Source organism: Ovis canadensis, chromosome 15 (genome assembly GCF_042477335.2).
Source record: "Ovis canadensis isolate MfBH-ARS-UI-01 breed Bighorn chromosome 15, ARS-UI_OviCan_v2, whole genome shotgun sequence".
NCBI classification, from domain to species: domain Eukaryota; kingdom Metazoa; phylum Chordata; class Mammalia; order Artiodactyla; family Bovidae; genus Ovis; species Ovis canadensis.
In genome coordinates, this window is record NC_091259.1 from 82,778,488 (window position 1) to 82,800,127 (window position 21,640).

Below are 21,640 nucleotides of genomic sequence, written 5' to 3' on the forward strand. Positions count from 1 at the left end.
ATTCTTCTGGTAGTAGCATCAAGATGGCACCTCTACTACATTTCGAGGTGAGTGGCTTCAGCATTACGAGCTCTCACTTCCTTGTGTCCAGGCTAAACTAGGACTCACATCCACCCTCTATCTAGGATGGGGGTGCCTCACTCCTTTTTGGGAACTAGAAAGGAGGTAGCCCTCAGATCCAAAGTCACGAGCATGTAGATTTAACCTTAATTGCGGGCCCCATTTATTTCTACCAGCCATTTCTCTTCTTACCCTTGGTCAAGGCAAGTCCTTTGACTGAGCCTCTGTTTTCCCCATCTGTGTAATGGACCACACAATTTTCAGGTTCTCTTCTGGCTCTATGACCTTCTGACATGGATTAAGAGAGGCAAGATGAGGATCTCAAGAGAGGAAGAGTGACTGGAGATCCTTCCTATCAGAAGGACACCTGCCATTCAGGTCCATCCAGACCCCCTTCCTAAAGCTGCAGACAAATCAAACCCCCATCACATCTCACCTAGACTCTGACAATGGCCCCCTAAGCAGCCCGGACCATATGGATCTCTGCCTCCCTAAGCATCATCCCACCACCCCGTCAAGAGTACCTTCAGGAGCTCCCACTCTTTTCAGAACCTGTGCTCTCAGGAAGGAAGACACACTTTAAGGATGTGGCCTCTGCCCACCTCTTTGGCCTCACAGCTTTCGGTGTTCCCTTAAATGCCATGCTGCAGGATTCACTGTTCTCTTTCCTCCTCTCTCTCCCTTCTCTCTCTTCTCTCTCTTCCAGGCCTGTGAATATTCCATTCAAACTGTAGACCTCCCAAGGCCAGCGGCTCCACCTAATTAACTTCCCTGCATTCTTCCGGGTGGGCTCCGCTCTCCCCTTCCCTCCCTGGGAAACGTCCCCTAGCACAGGTCCTCCTACACCTCTCCTACCCCAAGCACCCCCAGTGGAATATCTGGGATTCAGTCTGCTTCGTAATTCTTGGCCTCTTTGTCCATCACGGTCTCTAGACATAGGGACTTCCCTAATGGCTCAGATGGTAAAGCGTCTGTCTACAATGCGGGAGAGCCGGGTTCAATCCCTGGGTTGGGAAGATTCCCCTGGAGAAGGAAATGGCAACCCACTCCAATACTATTGCCTGGAAAATCCCATGGACAGAGGAGCCTGGAAGGCTACAGTCCATGGGGTCGCAAAGAGTTGGACACGACTGAGCGACTTTACTTTTACTTTACTCCTTGATCAAGAAGAAGTATTTTTATCCAAGCACTCTTGCTTGGCACTCAATACAGACTCCATACGTGTTTGTTCAGGCAATGAATAAGAAATGAATCGACAGGTCTCCAACTTCATTGGAAAACCTTAAGAGACAATTGGAGATTCCAGACTAGAGCGGTGCCAAACCAACGAGATAGTGTTTTAGAAGTTCAGGGTCAGGCATTGTGAACCAGAACAGGTTTTCTTTGCTTTGTCAGAAATTGGAAGTGTTTTGGTTTATGTGGCGAGGGTGTGGGAACTTCATCATAAAAGAGTGTTTGGAGATTAATCTAGAAGTGGCATCCACCACAGGTGTGAAGAGGAAATCCAGACAGTGGCCGGTCCAACCCATCTCAGTGAGAAAAAAAAAAAAATCATTTTCTTCATTTACAAGAGAGTCTCAGCACTCTACTCCTGACCTCAGCCTCTCACCCCACCTTGACCTTCCATCTTCCCATCATCTGCTCATCAGCTTGCCTGCCTGTCAAGGCTCCAAGCAAGAGCCAGTCTGGGAAGGGGAGCCAGTCCTCACTGAAGGTTTTCATGTCAGAAGTAAGATCTGCAGGGTCTGTTTGTTTGCTTTTCCCTTTTCTTTTTCCCCTGTAGGCCCCTGATTAGGAGATGAGGTTCCTGGAAGAAACTCCATCCCACCTTCCCCTGCTCCACAAGCCATTAGCCAAGAGCCCCTCACCACCAAAGCACATCTCCAGGATTGCATGTGGGGTCCATCCTCTTTGGGAAGAATAAAATGAGCCCAATCTCCCCTCTTGGGACTACATTTTGTTCAAATGTCCTCTGCTGAAGACACTAAGCCCTAGAGAAGTCCTGAGGTCACGCTGCTAGTTAGCAGCCAAAATCAGATTTCAAAAACCCCGATCTTCTCTAAGGCCTCTTTCTCAGCACTCAACCCAGGACTGGAGGAAGAGCTGATTTCGTGGGTTGCTGCAGGGAGTACCCTGTGCCCAGGCTCCTGCCCATGTGGCCACAGTGGTTGCTGTTGAGGTTACTTGTCTCCAAAGATGATAGCAGCAGGAGCTTGCTTTCTTTTATCCCTTGCTGTCCTCGTAAGGGGCTTCCCAGGTGGCGCTGATGGTAAAGAACTCTCCTGCCAATGCAGGAGACAAAAGAACCACAGATTCGATTCCTGGGTCAGGAAGATCCCTGGAGGAGGGCATGGCAACCCACTCCAGTGTTCTTGCCCGGAGAATCCCATGGACAGAGGAGCCTGGAGGGCTACAGTCCATGGGGTCGCGAAGAGTCAGACATGGCTGAAGTGACTTAGCGTGCACACATGTCCTCATAAGGTCCCGACTGACTGAGTGAGGCTAGTCTCGTGAGTAAGAGGCTCTGGACAAAGAGGAAAATGCCGTGGTGCCCTCCCCAGGTGCCCACACAGCTGGCTAGGACTGGCAAGGGAAGAAGCAATGGCCCCAAGCTGTAGCTCATGGGCCCTCCCTCTCCCTCCCACATGCATATGCCATTCACAGACTGTGGACTGCCCCCTGGGGTAACTAGCAAAGCATGAATTATGTAGAGTTTCTAGTGAGTCCCTGAGGCTAAATTCAGGTGAAGGGCAGAAGGGTGGATGTCCAAGGCAGAGCCGCTCTCTGCCTCAGACACACACCTGGGGCCTCACCCGTCCCAGGCCACTTGCTCTCTTCACCAGTGAAGGAGAAGCCAAGATCTCTTCCTAGTTCTACTAATAAAGTCATTCAGTAAAGGCCTGGCGACCCTCTCCTAGTACCAGGTGCGGTGGGAGGTTCAAAGAAGTCCAGCACCTCTGGAATCCCCCGTCCTCTGTTCCTACCACATCCCCTCACACTAATACATCGGCATTTAAGGGCATTTCCAAAAGTGGGCCTCAGCCGCGCCCCCGCCAGCACAGCCCGTCATCCACGATAATAAAACAAATGAACAAAATAAAAATACCTCCTCATATCTAATTCGTCTCATGTACAAGATGAAAGTCCCCATAGCATCATATCCCTACTGAAATTCCTTGACTGGCTTTTTCTTAAGTGGGTTTGAAGTCTGGTCTTGCTGCTAACTAGCTGTGTGACCTTGGGCAAGTCGCTTGACCTCTCTGGGCCTTCTTCTGTAGGAAAAAGTCTAAAACCCTCAGCATGGCAGCCCAGGCCTTCCCCAAGCCTGTGCCACCCACTGCCATCTCCAGCCTACTCTCCTGCCTCTCTCTGTCCCTGAGCCTAGAGTTGCTGTATTATAGGACCTGTCTCATAGGACCTGTCTCATTCTGAGACTCTCGAGTTATTTGGTACCAGTCTGTCTATCAGCTTACTGCCAAAGTCCCTTGAGGCAAGAGCATTTCTGTAGCTCCCAGAGGGCCCAACACAGGGCAGGAAACACAGTAAGCAGCAACAGATGTTAAAGTGTCAGTGAGAGGCTGAACAAATACACATCCTTCCTTCCACGAAGCTGCGTGATGCCTTCCCCAAAAAGGTCTGACTACAGATTCCAGAGTCAGCCTTCTCAAAGGTGGTCCGTGGACCACTGGGCAGCAGAAATACCCAGCAAGCTTACTGTTAAGCCATGCAGGTTCCCAGGCTCCACCCCAGGTCTATGAATTCAGAACCTCTGGAGCGTGCTAACTTGGGATGGGGGGAGAAGGGGGCTCCCCTCCACAGACTCTTGGAGCAGGGCCCTTTGGCAAAAAACATATTGCAGGTGCCCCCCCTAAGCAACCCGGGGGGTGGAGATGGGGTGAAAGGCTTGGGGACTGTGACTCTGTGCCTGCTAATGATCACCACCAGCTCCTAGAATTCATCTTCGTCTTCCACTAGCCAAGTCATGAAGACAGAAGCGCTGCCTTCCCTGCCTCATACTGCCTCCCCGCGCACCACCCCCCAGCAGCACCCTGGTACACACACCACCTGGCATTTCTCCTCTTGCTGCCTCCCTCCCTCCTTCCCATCAGCACAGCAGGGCTGGAGGCTGCTCTTGCCCTCAGCCAGCCTCCCCCTTCCTCCCCAAGGCCTCCTATCTCTTCTTCCATTGGATTTAAGTTTCTTCCTCTGTTGGATCTAAATTGCCTCTCCTCCTTCCCACCCCCAGACAGAGGAGTCACTCTTGCTCCTCTTTGCCCTGTCCACTAGCATGCTAATGGATTTTATAAAACCAGCGTGAGTAGCATTTCCAGCCGCACGCTTTGTATCATACTAATAATTCAACCTTTGCTGGTTACCCAAGCAGCTTTCCCCTTCTATTGCAAGGGCTGCAGAGCCTCATACAAACTCTCTGCTGACAAGTGTCCGTGGTCGTGGGGGCGTCCTCACAGAACCGGGAACGCATGGGTCTAGGCTAGTGCAAGCACTGGAGCCGACTGGGTGCTTTGGGGAAGGCAGGTCCCCCATCTCAGTCTCTGAAGAACAAAGGATTGGGGACCAGACAATCTGCAGGAACCCTTTGGATCGAAGACTCTAGAATTAGAGAGCTTTAACACTCTAAGAGCTACTAGTTCCTGGGCTGAGGGCTGCAGGCTGAGGGGCAAGTTCCCCGAAGGCCAGAGAAGTCACCATGATGGGTGGCTATCAATTCAGCTTCACATTTTATAGCGGTGGCTGGCCAGGGGAGGAGCCACAGGGCTAGAATAAGCTGCGAGTATTTGCCACAAGAAGCACCCAGCCAGAGCTGGGAAATCATAGCAAACACTTACCCAGCGTTTACTTCCAGGCGGGCAATGTTCTCAGCACTTTACACGCATTAACTCATTTAATCTCCGCAACACATCCAACATGTAGGCACTATTATTATCCCCATTTTACAGATGAGGAAACAGGTCCAGGGAGGGGAATAATCCATGCAAGGTCACAGTCAGCGGAGGCAGAGCTAGTGGACGGGGCAGGTCTGTGAGTCCACACTCTCAACCCCAATTGTTCAAACCTATCCCCTTCACACGCCCTCAGAGAAGATCCACCCCATCCTGGCATCCATCACAGGGGAGTGAGTGGAGACGTCACCTCCATGGGAGGCATCATCTCCAGCCTTATATCTTTCATCAGGCCTCTGATGTCTAGAGCCAGACAGCCTTCCTTTGAGGAGAGCAAATGTTGACTTGTATGTATTTCGTATCCCACAAATGGATACCAGAGCAGAAGCCTTTCGGCATCCACACCTTTCTTCACTCCCTCTTTCTTCCCAGCCCCCTGTTCTCACCTCCTCACTACCTCTCCCACGCCCAACCCCCCGCTGCACCTGGTGGGATGGTGAAGAGCCAGAAACTTCAGAGGCAAGAGACCTGAGTGTGAGCCGCCTTCCGTCACCAAGGGGGACCTTAGTCCTCCTAGCCTCTCAGGTCAAGAGGCAGTAAGAGTCAAATGACTAGCTTGCAGGCTGGAGAAAGCCACTTGAGATCACCCGCGGGGTCTGCGTCACGCTCCTATCAAGCCTGGCTTCCCTAGGCGTGAACCGGGGCTTTGCTGAGCTGGCAGGAGGCTGAGGCCCGGAACCTAGCTTTGGGGTCCGCAAGTGAGGTGAGTGCTGGGCAGTTCATGCGGTGCTCTCACAAGCATGGCCTCACTTCGCAACAACGGATGAAGCAACTGCCTCTCCCCCACCAAGGTGGGACTCAGCGCCAAGAGTTAAACAGGGCTCAGCCTGAGAAAGAGCTTTGTGAGCAGCCCACAGGTGGCCAGGGGTGAGCAACCAGCTGCCAGGATTCCTCACAAAGGCTTAAATCAGTCTCCATATTTTTCTGTCCCCTTTTGTGATGCCAGCTCACCAGCACACACCTGTATGATGGGGAAAGTGCCTCCTCAGAGAAGCTGCCAGCGACAGCCTAGGACACACTCTCCCAGGAAACCACAGCATCCTCCCCTCCCCCAGCACCCTGCCGGTCCCCACCTCCTACCTTTACCCACACCACCTGGAATGCCTGTTCTCATATCTCTTCAACTCAAACCCCTGTTCCTCCGTGGAGGTCCTGTTGGGATCATGCTGCTATCTTATGGGAAGAATCAGGCAGGAGAGAACCACCTGCTCTGCTCCAGTTTTATCCTAGGAACTGGGGGCCTGCCTGGGACCCATCAGATTTTCTGCTTCTTTAAGAGAAACCATGCCATGTGCTTTTCCTAAACCTGCTCACTACCCAAGCCCAGGACCTGGACACATAGCAGTCACTCGGCAATAGTCACAGCAGCCACGCTAGATGAGTGAACTGGGAGGAGCCAAAGAGCAAACACACTTCTGGTCAGACAACACAGGAATAGCAGATGGCGGAGGTTTCCTTCCCTCGGGAACCCAACCCTGAGGGTGTTTCTCTGCACCAAGGACTCCAGAACCCTCTTACAGTCACCTGAACAGCACCATACCACCCTGCTCTTTAAATCTGAACCCCAAGCTTCTTGCTAAAAGTGTGGATCTCTCTCCCCAGTAGACAGTGGGCCCTTCCCTGTTAATTTGTAACTAGAATCTGCTGGAGGCAAGAGTGGGGCTTTGCGCCTCGGGAGTTTTGGGAAAGAGCCTCTCATCACAGCATGGGATAGGGTGAGTGAAGAGTGTGCCCTTTGCCTCTGTGTGGCCCCCCTTTTCAGCCAGAGATAACAACTTAGCAGGGTCCTTAGCTGGCTGGGTCCTGGAGCAGACGGGTGATAGACCACGTTAATCAATCCAAGTTTAACACAATATGGCCAAAAGGAACCAGCTCACCCAAAAGTCAGACAGGGGGCCTTCTCGCTACTGTGGCTTTTGTGTTTGTTGTGTTAGGATTCATCTGGGTCTTTTGGAGGGAAGTAGCTGGTGTCAAACACTCCCTCTCAAAAGTATCTCCCTGGCTCCTTGCTAAAGGAATGGCAGTTCGCAGGAAAGCAGTGGATACCTCAGATAAAAGAGGGCAAGTGAAGCCTTCTTGCCCTTTGGGCCAGAGTTAGCCTTGCAGGAGGGCCTCTGGATTAATGCCGACCTTCAGTTAGGTAGGAAACACTTTCCAGGCAGAAACAAATGGAGGGAATAATTACCAAAAAAACACAAAAAGTGTTATGCACTGAGAGGCTCACATTTCGGTGTTATTTACATTGATGAAAAACTATAAAAATGTAATAACTGTCTGATAAAAGTCGAATGGTCAAATAATAGCGGCAACTCCTTAGGACAGATTACTATTGATAATCTATTTGAAGGGTCTTTAATGGATACTATAAAGAGAGAAAGTTTGACATACCACTGTATATGTACGCAGTGTATACAGGTTTAACGGGGTAAAGCACCAGATCAGGAAAAAGAAATCAGAACAAAGCACTATATTATCTCCATGCAGTGAGGTTCTGAGTTTATTCTTTTTGAGTATTTTTCTGTGTGCACTCTCCCAACTTTCCTGTAATGAGCATATATTCATTTTGAAATATGGGGATCATATAAACAAGAAAGCAAAGGAGAGACCTTGGAAGAAAAGGAAAGAATAGGGAGAAAAGAGGGAAGCCGAGCAGAGGAGGAGGAAGTCAGGAGGAAGCATGAGGGCATCTTCCTGCCCCTGCTGAGCTGGGGGACTACACTGCCACTTCCGGGGCGGAGGACACAGTGGGCAGAAAAGGGCAGCTCAGGACCAGTCCCAAGTCTAGGGCGGAGGTGAGGGAAGGGGCCACAGCAGGAGACTTGGGCCTGCGCTTCGGGGGTCACAGCCTTTGTGCCTCAGCATCTCTTCTTTGTCACGGGTGAGAATGCCATCTGTCTGTCACCTGGAGCCAGTTCCCCACTGAGCAAAGCAGGTCCCTAAGGAGAAGCCCTGATTCTTCACAGACACACACACACCCCTCCCCATTTCACAGACCTGCGTCTCCTCCACCCCACCCCCCAACCACCGCAACCACCCTCACCACCCCACCACCCCCCACACCCATTCCCTGGCCTGCTCAGGCCCAGCAGCCCAGGTCGTCCCCTGCTGCCTGGAGTAATTGGAACATTCCTCCTCCCAAGTCTCCCCCTCCCCGACCCCTGCAGGTTTTTTTCTCTTCCTCCTCCCCTTTTCTCCACGGTCTGGTTTCTTTTCTTTCTTTTTCTCTCCCCAACCTGGGGCCCTGTTCCTCTGGGACGGCTCCCTGCTGCCCCTCCCTTTCCAGCTCCTTCTAGCTCCCAGCAGGCCAGCCTGGGTCTAGCGGATTGCCTATCTCTCAGCACCACCTGCTGCCCACTCTGGCCTCCACCATTGTCCCCTTTCAATTTCTAGAGTCCTCAGGGCCTGGCTCCTATTGCAGCATATCCATCCAGCGCCTGTCTTTGGAAAGCAGGAACTGAAGAGTCAGAGCAGCCAGGCTTCTTTGCCTTTCTCTCCAGCCTCTTTCTATAAAACCAGGACATGATAGAGCTGGATGAGGCCTCCAGGCTAGCCCCATGGGCCTACCCCTACCCCTAATCCTGCTCCCCACCAAGACCCTAGGGCAAAGACAGCAACCACAGGCCTGTTCCAGCTCCCACAGAATACAGTCTGCTGTCTGCACAGGATCTGAGGTCCAGGGTGCACAGGGAGGGCAGACAAAAGTACCCGCTCTGCACAAGTGTGTCACAAGGGTTATGACTGAGGGAGTTTAAAGATGTCCTAGAGCCCATTCGAGGCTCAGGTTGCCACTTTGACCACTCAGACACTGTCACCCAGGACTCATCTAGATCCCTGAGCTACCAAGGCCAGCCACCTGAGGCCCTTATCCTTTTCCGTCACACCCGTTTGAAGGCTATCACCCTTCCCAAAGGAAGAAGAGAGCTTGATGCACTCTCACCTATAACAATACTTGGCAGGCTCTGGAGGGTACCTGGACTACCAATGTTCGAGGGTTGTAGAAAAATCCTCAAACTCAAACAACCGCAAATGGTACAACTGCAGCTACTTTCAGGGCAAAGGGTCTACAGCCTACTCCCGCCATCCTGCTCGGGAGACCACCTGGAGCCCTAGTCCGGAAGCAGTCCCAAGGTTGAAGAGACATCCTTGAAAGAGACGGGCTCCCTGTCTCCCTCCCCCTGCCTCTTCCGCTCTTCCGCTCCCGAGGACGGCCCTCCCGTTTCCTCGTCCTCGTCCTCGGTCGGCCCCTGGGGAGCAGGGCCACTGGCGGGGCCATGGTTCAGCTGGAACAGTGAACTTCGCGAGGCAACACTCTGTTCCCTGCTGCTATCAGACTGCAAGTATCTGCACTGGCCCCGCTGAGACAAGCTGTCAGCACAGCGAAGCCCGGGCCCCACCATCGCTCCCTGGCAACCCAGGAATTAAAACTGATGCTTGAGAAAGGGCAAGCCCACGGGACTCCAGGAGACTGGCTGGAATTTGCCTATCCCAGAAAAACAGGAGTTTGAAGGCACTGCAAGATTGGGAGACATGGAAAACTAGAGAGAAAGAGGAGGATAAAGAGAAGGAAGACGAGCAAGATGGGAAACAGGGCCAAGCAGTTTCCTGAGCATCGCCGATCCCAGACACTTCTTGTGGTAAGAGTCCCTCCTGGGGATCAGAGGGTGCTTCTCCTCTCCCCACCCTCAGGGAAGCAGCAGCATGGAAAATGGAAAGAGCTTTAGAGCCAGACCTCGGCCCCCATACTGCCTCCATTGCTTCCTAGCTGTGTGATCTTGAGCAAATGACTTAAAACCCCTGAGCTTCAGTCTTGCCGTCTGTAGAAGGGAGGTACTGATGCCCCAAAGTGTTTTGTGAGAACAGAATGAGATGAAATGTAATCCAAGATCTTCTCAGGCTGCAGAGCTATTTGGCCACTCACTTCCCTTTCATTCAAACAGAAGTTTTCTGAGAGGCAAAGAGTTATGAGCACACTTCATGCATTCACTCATTCATTCCTTTATCCAAAACTTCTCCACTGAGGGGCCCCTACATGTCATGCCATGGGACTGTAATTATAAACAAGATGAAATGGTTACTCTCATTCCAACTGCAGAGGAGAGACAATGAACAAGTGAATATACAAAATGCCAAACAGGGACAAGCGCTATCAAAAATAGTTATAAAGTCTGACATAAAAAGAGAAGGGCTGTTTTACACAGGATGGTCAAGGAAGGCATCTCTGCAAAGGTGGACATTTCACAGACATCTGAGAAAGTGACCAGGTCAGTTGTGTGGTTATTTGGCGGTGGGGGAAGTATCCCAGAGAGGAAACAGTGATGCAAAGGCCCTGGGACAGCAGCATGCTCAGGTTTTGTTCATAAGAAAGAGCACCCTTATACATCGGGGAGAACAATGAAAGGCTCAGAGACCAAGGCATTGAGACTGACCTTCAAGAATGGGTAGTGTGTTTTTAACTTAAATAATTTATTTATGTGGTTGCACTAGGTCCTCACTGTGGCACACAAGATCTTCAGCTGTGGCACGTGGGATCTTTAGTTGCAGCGTGCAGACTCTTAGCTGCTCCGGGTGGGATCTAGTTCCCTGGCCAGGGATGGAACTTGGGTCCCCTGCCTTGGGCGACACCTAGAGTCTTAACCACCGGGCCACCAGGGAGGCCCCTTAGTAGTATTTAATAGGCACAGCTGGAAAGGAAAAGAACTCCAGACAGAGACCTTCAGCCTTCATGTTTTGGAATCTAGCTCAGTCCCCTACCCTATGTTAAGAGGGAAAGAAGCCCCAAGAAAGGCTTGCTACAGTCACACCACCAGTTAGTAGTCAAGTCAGAGCAAAACCCTGTCCTCTTGATTCCCAGTCAAAAGCTTTGTGTAACCTGGCTTGTCCTTATAATTCAGAATACATGCACATCTGCTCCCCAGGGAGGCTGTAAGCTCTCTGGGGGCAGAAGCCCACTTCTCACCAACCTTGGTGCTCTCCCGGGGCCTAGCAAAGGCCAAGGGCTACCCAGGAATTCTGACCTATCCTTGTTCCATCTTCATGGGGGTTTTCTGAGCATACCAGTTGCCATACTGCCAGGCACTGTGCTGCAGCTCTGCAGAAGTGCCACATGTGGTGATTAATACCCTATATTCTAGCAAGCAATTATAATTAGTGCAGAATAGGAAACCAGGCATTATTAGGAAGAATTGGCTACTTATTTTCATGTTACACTATGCTCCCCCACCATACCTGCTCCCCCATCTCCCACCCTCTCCAGTTTCCCAGTCCCAGGTCAGAGGTGGCAGAGAGGAAGAGTTCAGCCAAAACTTCCTTCCTTCCACTAATGTGTGGGTAGCACCTACGTGCCAGGCGGTAGAAAGACAAGATTGCCGCAGTTCCTGTCTTCAGGGAGCTTATGCTCTCACGAGAAGTGTTCTTCTCAGGCAGTTGCAATGATGGGAGTAAACAGAAGCTACAGAGGCAGCCCAGGAGACGGGCTGCCTTCCAGAGTCAAGGAAGGCTTCCAGAGGAGGTAGCATTTGAGCTGGACCTGGAAGGATGGGCAAGCACATTCAAGGTAAGCACGCAGGGAAAAGGTATTCCAGAAGCAGCTCCAAGAGAAATGGCCAGAGCAGACAGTGTAAAAGTGGGGGATGAGCTGGGAGAAGGCTGAGCAGAGAGCTGGGATCCAGAGCAGGCAAGGCTGTTGGCTGTGAATTATCCCCCAGGGACCCAAGGGAGCTGAGAAAAAAAGGTTAAGTAAGGCCCTGAGATTTCTGGCCAGCCCCAGGAGGTGAGTCCCAGAAGCAAAAGTCTTGGGATCAGGAAAGATGAAGACAAGTCCCAAAACATTGTCTTGTGGGGAGCCAAGAGACCCAGATTTGAAGTGGCAGCAAGCAGAGCACTGATTTCTTCTCTTATACTCCTGGTTCCTGGAGGCTTGAGGGCACCCACCAGGATTCTGTCCAAGGGATCGATGGTTGGGGATATTTTGCTTGAAGGCAAGAAGAAAAGTAGAGTCAGAAACGATGGAAGGTTGTTAATTAGACTGTGAATTCCAGGAGCGCAGAAGCGGCAGGCTCAAGATGTCTTGATAAATATTCGATGATCAAGTGTTGACTGCTTGAATAAACAAATTCTGGCAGCCATGTGGAGAATGGTTTGCAGCAGATGGAGACTAGAGGCAGAAAGACCACCAAGGAAGCTATTGCAATACACCTGGAGGCAGATGAGACAAAAGTGACAAGCCCCAAGGAGAGATGCCTGGCCCCCAATAAGGGGAGGATGTCTGGATCACCCTTGGGGAGAAAAGGATTTGGGAAAGAATCAAGAAAGGACCGGCAGAGGAGTCCTGCAAAATGGATCAGCCAGCCTCCAAATCAGCCCCCAGGGTCCTCCTGCCCTGCTGCTTTGTCTCAGGAAAGTACAAACAGGAGAATTGCTCCCCCAGGGCCTCCACAGATGCCTTCTGGGGGAAAACACAGCCTTAGACATTTGTAATCCTAATCACAGGGGATTAAAAATGGCACATAATAGAGCAGACTAGCTTCAGGCAGCCAGACTCAATGAAGAAGCAGCATCCTGAGAACAAGGAGGCATGTGAGGGGCCCAGTAGACAGCAGCAGGGCCTGAGGACTCAGGGTTGGTGGGGCAGTTGCCCCACAAGCCTGTAGGCAGAACATCTAGATGTAGTTAGTAGCTGCTGCAGGAGTTTCTGCTGTCCTGGCAGTCAGAAAAGGTCACGCCTGTCCTACCTGAACAATCTCTCTGGATCCAAACAGCGTTCCCAGCTTGGAAGGTCATCATATCCCCAAGGGCTTAGGACTCTGAAGTCCCCTCCCCCCCCCTTCAGATTGGATGCAAGACCTGACTTTAAGGATTCCTGATGCTGAGACCCCATGGAATTCCCATCCCAGGATATCCAGCCTTCAATACAGGCCTTTGAAGTCAGGTATGGTCTTCAAAAACAAGTTTTCCTCCAGTCTTAACAGCAACTTAGTCCATATGAGTGCAGCTTGGCTCAATCATATGTTCATTACTGAGCATCTGAGACCTTATATCACAGATGTCTAGCTCTAACCCTTCAAGCTAAGTATTATCCCCATTTTTCAAATGAAGATTCAGGTTTAGAAGAATGAAATGACTCTGTCCAATATCACACAGTGGCACTCAGAGCTCAAATCCAGATCTGATTAACTCCAACATCAGACACTAGGTGCCTCTGTCTGGTCCTGTCTACCTTAGCTGAAACACAAGGAGCAATGATAACACGAACTCTTCTCTGGATGAAAATTATACCATCAATCTTGAATTAGGCCACCAGAAAGACAATTAGCTTTTTTTGAGTAGCTACCACATGTCAAAATGTTCAGGTGGCCATTCACTAGGCTTTGTTTTCATTGTAGATTCTTTCATTGTGAATGCCTCTGGTCCAGCAATTGAGTTCAGCCCAATATGGACTCAGGTCCCTCCCCCTTTCTTCTGCTCCAGACTCGTGAAAGTCGGTTTTCTCAGATCCCCTCTGTTCCTCCAACCAGACCAGCCTGGAGCTGTCCCCAAGAACCACTTCCCTACTCTGACTGACTTCACCTCCAGCTACAAAGAAAATAGTAACTCCATTAGGTCCCTCAGCAACTTCTGCTCCAGGCCCAAGCTGAACTACACAACAAATGCCAGCTGGACACTGATCTCCTCTTACACTGTTATTCCTGCAAGATATCCTAGGTTGTTCGCCTCTCTGTAATTCTGTCTTACAAATTAACTCACCCTGGTGATGGAGAGAAAGACTATCACCCAATGGCATGAGTCAGAATGAAATCAGAAATGCACAAACTCAAAACAAAAAATACAGATTTACAGAGAAAGTGATCAAAAGAAAGAAGGCAAGAGAGTTAACTGGTCTAAAATTTCCCTCAAATCCCCATCCTCTAGACCCTGTTCCCCAGGATGTGCTAAGCCAACCGACTCCAAAATAACCTTTCCTCAAGAAAGCTGGCTCTCAACTAAAATCCCCAAACAAGTCAGCTCCCTTGGAGAATGAATGATTTCACTTGGCAACCAGAAAGAGGCACCACCCCCAAACTGCTGTGTAAATTGGAAGAGCCCATGAAGGTCAAGTGAGCCTTAAATTCCTCATCCATATACTCAAAATAATAAGCTTAGCCTTGCCTACCTTACAGGGTTATTTTGAGGATCCAGTAAGATCTTGGATACAAAAATGTTTGGGGTATTGGGAGAGGAAGATGGGAAGGAGGAAGGCAATAAGATATAGAAATCAATAGGGGATGTTTGAGCTCAAGCAAGGCCATATGGTGCACCCCCCCCCCCTCCAATCTAGCAGGTAGTATTCGTTCTGAAAAATTCTAGGGTACTGGCTGTGCTTTAGGGCAGAAGTGCCAGTGTGGGGAAGTGGAGTCCTAAACTGCATGCTTCAGTATTGTTCGGATTACACGCAGACAAGGCTGATCCACTCCTTAATATCACCAGAAAAGAGAGCAGCAGGACTCAGAGGAGCACGCTCTCTGAAGACAAATACTTGGAGCCCAGCTATGTCACCTGCTTAGCTGCATGACTTCTCTGAGCCTTCATTTCCCTGTGTGCACAATGGGGACAGGATACCTAAGTTATAGGATTGTTGCAGATTTGTAAGAATTATGTTGAATAACTTGTGTAAAGTGCCTGACATTAATGGTAGTTGTTCTTATTATTATGAATAATAATAATCCCCCTTTGCCACTGCCTCATCCCTAAACATCAGGAGGCAGCACTGAATGGCTATTAATGAGAAATCCACAATCCACCTTACAACAGGCAGTCAGTGGGCCCTCAACAAGCTCACTGGGCATGAAATTGAGCAAGAATATTTTTGTGTCTACTTGAAAGCTAGTGAGTAATGAGGTTCTAACAAGGAAAGAAAGGGTGCCTGTGGGGTTCCCATGTTGGTGATGGGGGTGGGGGATCAGAAAAGCAAGTGCAGAGAGGAAGGACAGCTGGGAGGCAAACGCTCAGATCCCAAAAGCCAAAGACTTTGGCCTGGTAGTGTCCAGACAGGCAAGCTCCATGAGCCCACTGAACACTCCTTTCCAGCCCAGGACTAAATGTTCGACAAACTGCAGCTTGGTCATGTCCAAAACTGGAAACTGGGAATCCTGGATTTCCAGGTTTAGCAGGGCGAGAAGAGTTGGCTTCGGTCATTCTAAGAGATGGTCGCCATGCTCTCTAGTGGCCACCCCAGAGGGAGAGCTAGGAAACAGCTTCTATAACCACAGCAGATAACTGGCTTTAGAGCTCCCTGGAAGAGGGTCTCAGGGCAGAATCTGACTATGAAAGAAAGCAAGGGAAAGGAAAGGAAGGGGGGAAAGGCTGGGACGGACTGACTCACAGTTTTAGTGGACAGGAAAGCCTGAAGAGAGAGAGAAAATGAAGGGGGAGCTGCAGTAGATGGCACAGCAGAAGGGCAGACATGTTCCTGACAATATTCATGAAGGCAGACAGCAAAGGAAGGGCAGGAACATCTCTTGAGCATCACACCTTTATGATGGGGCACTCTGCTAGGATGGTCATAGATATTAGCTCATCTAAGCCTCACACCATCCTTGTCAGGGCAGTAACTTATCACCATCTTCCACAGGTAAGAATCCTGAGATTTGAGCCACCATCTGGTTTATTAACTTTTGGTTTTGATTCTCTAACTTTCCAGCAAAGCACCAAGTTTTGATATTTAGATATTTTGACGCATGCTAAAGAAAAAATCCACCGCTTTATGACTGGACACGGTAGTTTTTCCCCACTATTCCAGCTAGTGGTTCTCTTTTCTTCAGCCCTTCTCTTTTATCTATGAGTTTCCCACCCCTTATTGGTTAAAAAGACATATATATTCTTATCAAAAGCAGACATCACAGAATCCGTTTTTTCAAAACTATACCAGCACATGTTTTTAAAGGAAAAACCCCTAGGTTACAAAATTCAGTACCTTTCTTAATTAAGACTTCTAGACTTTTCTTCAGCTCACTCTGAATTTTCATTTGGAGACATCACAGTGCCTCTGCTTTAACCTTGACCTTCTCAAAGTCACATGCCCCCTCCTCCAAGCTCCTTCCCCATCAGTAGCAGCTATTCTTTCTCCCCCACCCCCTCTTTTTTGTTCTGCCACCAACTGTTTAGTTCCCCCTACTGAGGCTGTTCAAGCCAATCAGAGGGAAAGCCTTAATTTGCCCTTCAACCTTCCTAATTTGAAAGTACCTGCATTCTTTCCCCTCACACAGAAGACAGTAACAAGGGGATAGAACAGTCCCTACACGACCCTCCAACCACAAAGGTTCATCTTCCAAGTTGGCACTATTCGGCCTTTTAGAAAGATTCCCCTTCATGACTCACTAAGTGCCTGTGCCGTGGAGCTGTACCAGGCAGACCCCCCCACTCCAAATTAACCTTCATGAGCTCAAATTTTATCTCAGGAAGATAGAGTTCAATACCTCCTTGTCCAAAACATTTTCCCAGATCTCCCCACTGAGGACCATCTCTTCCCCTCAATTGCCACGCTTTAGCAGAAGCCCTTAGCACTTTTGCCTCGCAATGCAGTCAGCAGGTGTTTTTCCTTTTTCTCAGACTATAAGCTCCTTGAGAAAGTTGAAAGTTGAAAGTTAAGTCACTCAGTCGTGTCTGACTCTTTGCGACCCCATGGACTATAGCCTACCAGGCTCCTCCCTCCATGGGATTCTCCAGGCAAGAGTACTGGAGTGGGTTGCTATTTCCTTCTCCAGGGGATCTTCCCGACCCAGGGATCAAACCCGGGTCTCCTGCATTCCGGGCAGACACTATAACCTCTGAGCCACCAGGGGAGCAATCTCCTTGAGGGCAAAGCTCTATTCTGGAGGAACTTCAATGGCCTTCCCCTATCTAGATCAATCTCAAAAGCACCTGACCTGGCAGAGCTGCCTCACCTGCCCGCTTGCATATCTTACAACCATTCTATATTAATAAATCTACTTCTTGCCTATCACCTTGCCTCTCGCTGAATTCCTTCTGTGCTGAGACACAAAGAACCTGAACCTCAGTAAATCCAGACATCGGGTTTCTCATAGTCATGAAAAAGCAAAAAAGGCACATGTGCAGAATGAAATTGCCATGCTAAGACTGGAAATAGACCCAGTGAAAAATGAAAACCAACGAAAGGAAAAGAAATATTTGAGGATATTGAAATTTTAAAAGAAAGGATGATGATCTTCTTTCTGGACTGACTCAAGATTGGACTGATCTGGACTGACTCAAGACTGATCCGTGGATGAGAAAAATAATGATGTGTAAAAGAATTTTAACTTTAAAAAGGTGTCTACAGTGCTGCAATGAACACTGGGGTACATGTGTCTCTTTCAATTCTGGTTTCCTTGGTGTGTATGCCCAGCAGCGGGATTGCTGGGTCATAAGGCAGTTCTATTTGCAATTTTTTAAGGAATCTCCACACTGTTTTCCATAGTGGCTGTACTAGTTTGCATTCCCACCAACAGTGTAAGAGGGTTCCCTTTTCTCCACATCCTCTCCAGCATTTATTGCTTGTAGACTTCTGGATCGCAGCCATTCTGACTGGTGTGAAATGGTACCTCATTGTGGTCTTGATTTGCATTTCTCTGATAATGAGTGATGTTGAGCATCTTTTCATGTGTTTGTTAGCCATCCGTACGTCTTCTCTGGAGAAATGCCTATTTAGTTCTTTGGCCCATTTTTTGATTGGGTCGTTTATTTTTCTGGAGTTGAGCTGCATAAGTTGCTTGTATATTTTTGAGATTAGTTGTTTGTCAGTTGCTTCATTGGCTATTGTTTTCTCCCATTATGAAGGTGGTCTTTTCACCTTACTTATAGTTTCCTTTGTTGTGCAGAAGCTATTAATTTTAATTAGATCCCATTTGTTTATTTTTGCTTTTATTTCCAGTATTCTGGGAGGTGGGTCATAGAGGATCCTGCTGTGATTTATGTTAGAGAGTGTTTTGCCTATGTTCTTCTCTAGGAGTTTTATAGTTTCTGGTCTTACATTTAGATCTTTAATCCATTTTGAGTTTATTTTTGTGTGTGGTGTTAGAAAGTGATCTAGTTTCATTCTTTTACAAGTGGTTGACCAGTTTTCCCAGGACCAATTGTTAAAGAGATTGTCTTTAATCCATTGTATATTCTTGCCTCCTTTGTCAAAGATAAGGTGTCCATATGTGTGTGGATTTATCTCTGGGCTTTCTATTTTGTTCCATTGATCTATATGTCTGTCTTTGTGCCAGTACCATACTGTTTTGATGACTGTGGCTTTGTAGTAGAGCCTGAAGTCAGGCAGGTTGATTCCTCCAGTTCCATTCTTCTTTCTCAAGATTGCTTTGGCTATTTGAGGTTTTTTGTATTTCCATACAAATCTTGAAATTATTTGTTCTAGTTCTGTGAAAAATACTGCTGGTAGCTTGATAGGGATTGCATTGAATCTGTAGATTGCTTTGGGTAGTATACTCATTTTCACTATATTGATTCTTCTAATCCATGAACATGGTATATTTCTATACCATATATTTCTACATCTATTAGTGTCCTTTTTGATTTCTTTCATCAGTGTTTTATAGTTTTCGATATAAAGGTCTTTAGTTTCTTTAGGTAGGTATATTCCTAAGTAGTTTATTCTTTTCATTGCAATGGTGAATGGAATTGTTTCCTTAATTTCTTTTTCTACTTTCTCATTATTAGTGTATAGGAATGCAAGGGATTTCTGAGTGTTGATTTTATATCCTGCAACTTTACTATATTCACTGATTAACTCTAGTAATTTTCCAGTGGAGTCTTTAGGATTTTCTATGTAGAGGATCATGTCATCTGCAAACAGTGTTTATAATAGCCAGGACATGGAAACAACCTAGACGTCCATCAGCAGATGAATGGATAAGAAAGCTGTGGTACATATACACAATGGAGTATTATTCAGCCGTTAAAAAGAAGTCATTTGAATCAGTTCTGATGAGATGGATGAAACTGGAGCCGATTATACAGAGTGAAGTAAGCCAGAAAGAAAAACACCAATACAGTATACTAACACATATATATGGAATTTAGGAAGATGGCAATGACGACCCTGTATGCAAGACAGGAAAAAAGACACAGATGTGTATAACGGACTCTTGGACTCAGAGGGAGAGGGAGAGGGTGGGATGATTTGGGAGAAGGGCACTGAAACATATATACTATCATGTAAGAAACGAAGCGCCAGTCTATGTTCGATACAGGATACAGGATGCTTGGGGCTGGTGCATGGGGATGATCCAGAGAGATGATATGGAGTGGGAGGTGGGAGGGGGATTCAGGATTGGGAGCTTGTATACACCCGTGGTGGATTCATGTCAATGTATGGCAAAACCAATACAGTATTGTAAAGTAAAATAAAGTAAAAATAAATTTTTTTTTAAAAAAAAGGTGTCTACAAGAGTAGAGCACAGCACTCGCATGCTTGAACCAGTGAAGGAGGAGTTAATGATGTGTGATTTACGTCTGCACCGACGTCTACCTGAAGAAGGCAGTCTTTTCCCCTCCCTTTTTTTTTCCACTATAAATTGTAGCCCGCTCACACTTAAGGGCAGAGCTGCCTCAACCGCCCACTTGCATCTCTTACAAGTGTCCTAAATCTACTTCTTGCCTAAAACAAAAACCAAAAAAAGCACCTGACCTTACGTGTTTTTCAGATTTCCCATATTAAAGCCTGAGCATCTCCCTAAGAGGGGCCCTTTCCTAGGAGTGGACCCCATGAGGATAAATACTTTGGGTCTTAATCACAGATGTCCCCAGCAGCTGTAAGAGTGCCTCCTTCAGAGCAGGTTCCCAGGAATGATGTGTTTAACAAGTAATGTCTCTAAGGTTGGATTTTCCTAGGATAATTTACTACCCTCAGCTTCCTCTGCATCACCAAGAGATCCTAGAGATCTAGGCCCCTTTGACGAGGATCAGATTTCTGATCGTAAGGCTTTTTTCACTGACTAGAATACCCAGCTCCTTTTCTTATCTGCTATTCAACTTCTTTATTTAGAACTATTTAGAGGTGATGTTATTTGCATGAAATACTTATCTACTTCTCTGATAGCCTATTACTACCAGTGATCAGACATAGGGGATAAAAAGATTTCTTAGAAAGATTTTATTCAAGGTTTCATAATCCCTTATTCAAGATAGCATATGAAAATATTGCATAACACATAGAGGGCACTCGGTAAATGCTCGCTCTCCTTCACCCCCCCCCCCCATAGAACGTGCAAAATAAAATTTAAACCAAGTTTTCCATGGAGAGTTAAGTTCTTGTCCCTCTGCACATTTGCAAGCATGTCTGAATGTAGAGAGCTGCCTGCAAAGGTGAGGGTACATATACGAACACACAGGGGCCAAGTGATAGGTGTGGGTGAAGTCTCTGTCACTGAGGTGATGTTATAGATTCTCAAAGAAGTTTAGATCTGAAGTGAGACAGAGAGGGGATTATTCCAGGAGAGATTAATCTTCAGTAGAGATTATTCCTCTAATGTGTGAAGTCAGGAGCCACCCCTCAGAGCCATGAGTGTGATAAGTTGCCCAGTAAACACACGGCACCAGTCAGTAACATTTATTTACGCTACTACGACATTTGAAGCCCTATGATCATTACAGCAACACTAATTCTGATTTTTTTAACTTTTTCCCCTATACTCTTCACCTCCTAATCAAACCAAACCCCAAAACAGACCCTAAAGGATGTTTAATTTCTGACTTTTCTACATTCTTAGACTGTTATGATATGGTTAACATGAAAATATCATTAAAAGCATCAGAGGAAGAATTTAAGACTCTGTGGGGCTATTAACTTTTCATGTTCAGCAGATGAGTTTGAGTCAATTCTTAGCTAGCCTTTTCAGTTAATGAATGAGAGTTAATTCCACCTGAGAAGTAGCAATGGTGGTCACCTTAAGACTCTGTTACTGAGAAAATATGGATACTGTGTAATCATGAGTTATGAAGGGAGAGAAAACAGGACTTCTACCAAGGCATTATTTGCATTTGCATCACCAATTGCATTCAATGTTCACTCACTCAAGACATTCAGATATTCAATACATTCATCCAGCTATTACTGAGCACCTACTGTATGCCAGATGCTGGAGATACAATGGCATATAGGGAAGACAATGTTCCTGGCTTTCACAGAGCCTACATATCAACTGGAAAAATGGACAGGGGTCAAGAAAATACATAAGATAATTTCAGATGGTGATGTATGCTGTGAAGACCACACAGTGGGCCATGGCAGAAAGTACCGCAGCAGAGGCAGCATTGGGTAGGGAACATGAGGACAGCCTCTCTGAAAAGGCAACACGCAAACTGAGACCTGAATGTTGAGAAAGGTCCAGACCAAAGATCAGAGGAAAGAATGTTCCAGATGGAAGAAACAACTAGGGAAACATCTTGAGGGAACACTATGTTTGGAGTATTTGAGGGCTAAAGTTGGACGGACCAGAGTGTGCAGACAGATGGTAAAACCAAAGAGATGCGCTGGAATGGGGAGTGCCACATCTTTCAGGCCATGGCAAGGAGTCTGGATTTTATTCCAAGTGCAAAGGGTAGCCAGAGAAAAGTTTTAAGCAAAGCAGAACTGGATTTACATT

General features: G+C 47.7%; 1 protein-coding gene and 1 long non-coding RNA gene across 3 annotated transcripts in view; one reads left to right on the forward strand and one right to left on the reverse strand.

Annotated features, from left to right (window-relative positions):
- CHST1 (carbohydrate sulfotransferase 1) overlaps positions 1-21,640 on the reverse strand; it is a 93,409-nt gene that overhangs the window by 40,890 nt on the left and 30,879 nt on the right. The gene's annotated exons all lie outside the window — the stretch shown is intronic.
- LOC138421350 (uncharacterized) overlaps positions 8,465-21,640 on the forward strand; it is a 31,659-nt gene continuing 18,483 nt past the window's right edge. Inside the window, exon 1 of one of the 2 annotated variants that reach the window (XR_011249468.1) lies at positions 8,465-9,655. This is a non-coding gene — a long non-coding RNA (uncharacterized lncRNA). The remainder of the gene's footprint in view (positions 9,656-21,640) is intronic. The other variant, XR_011249467.1, reaches the window with a different exon arrangement.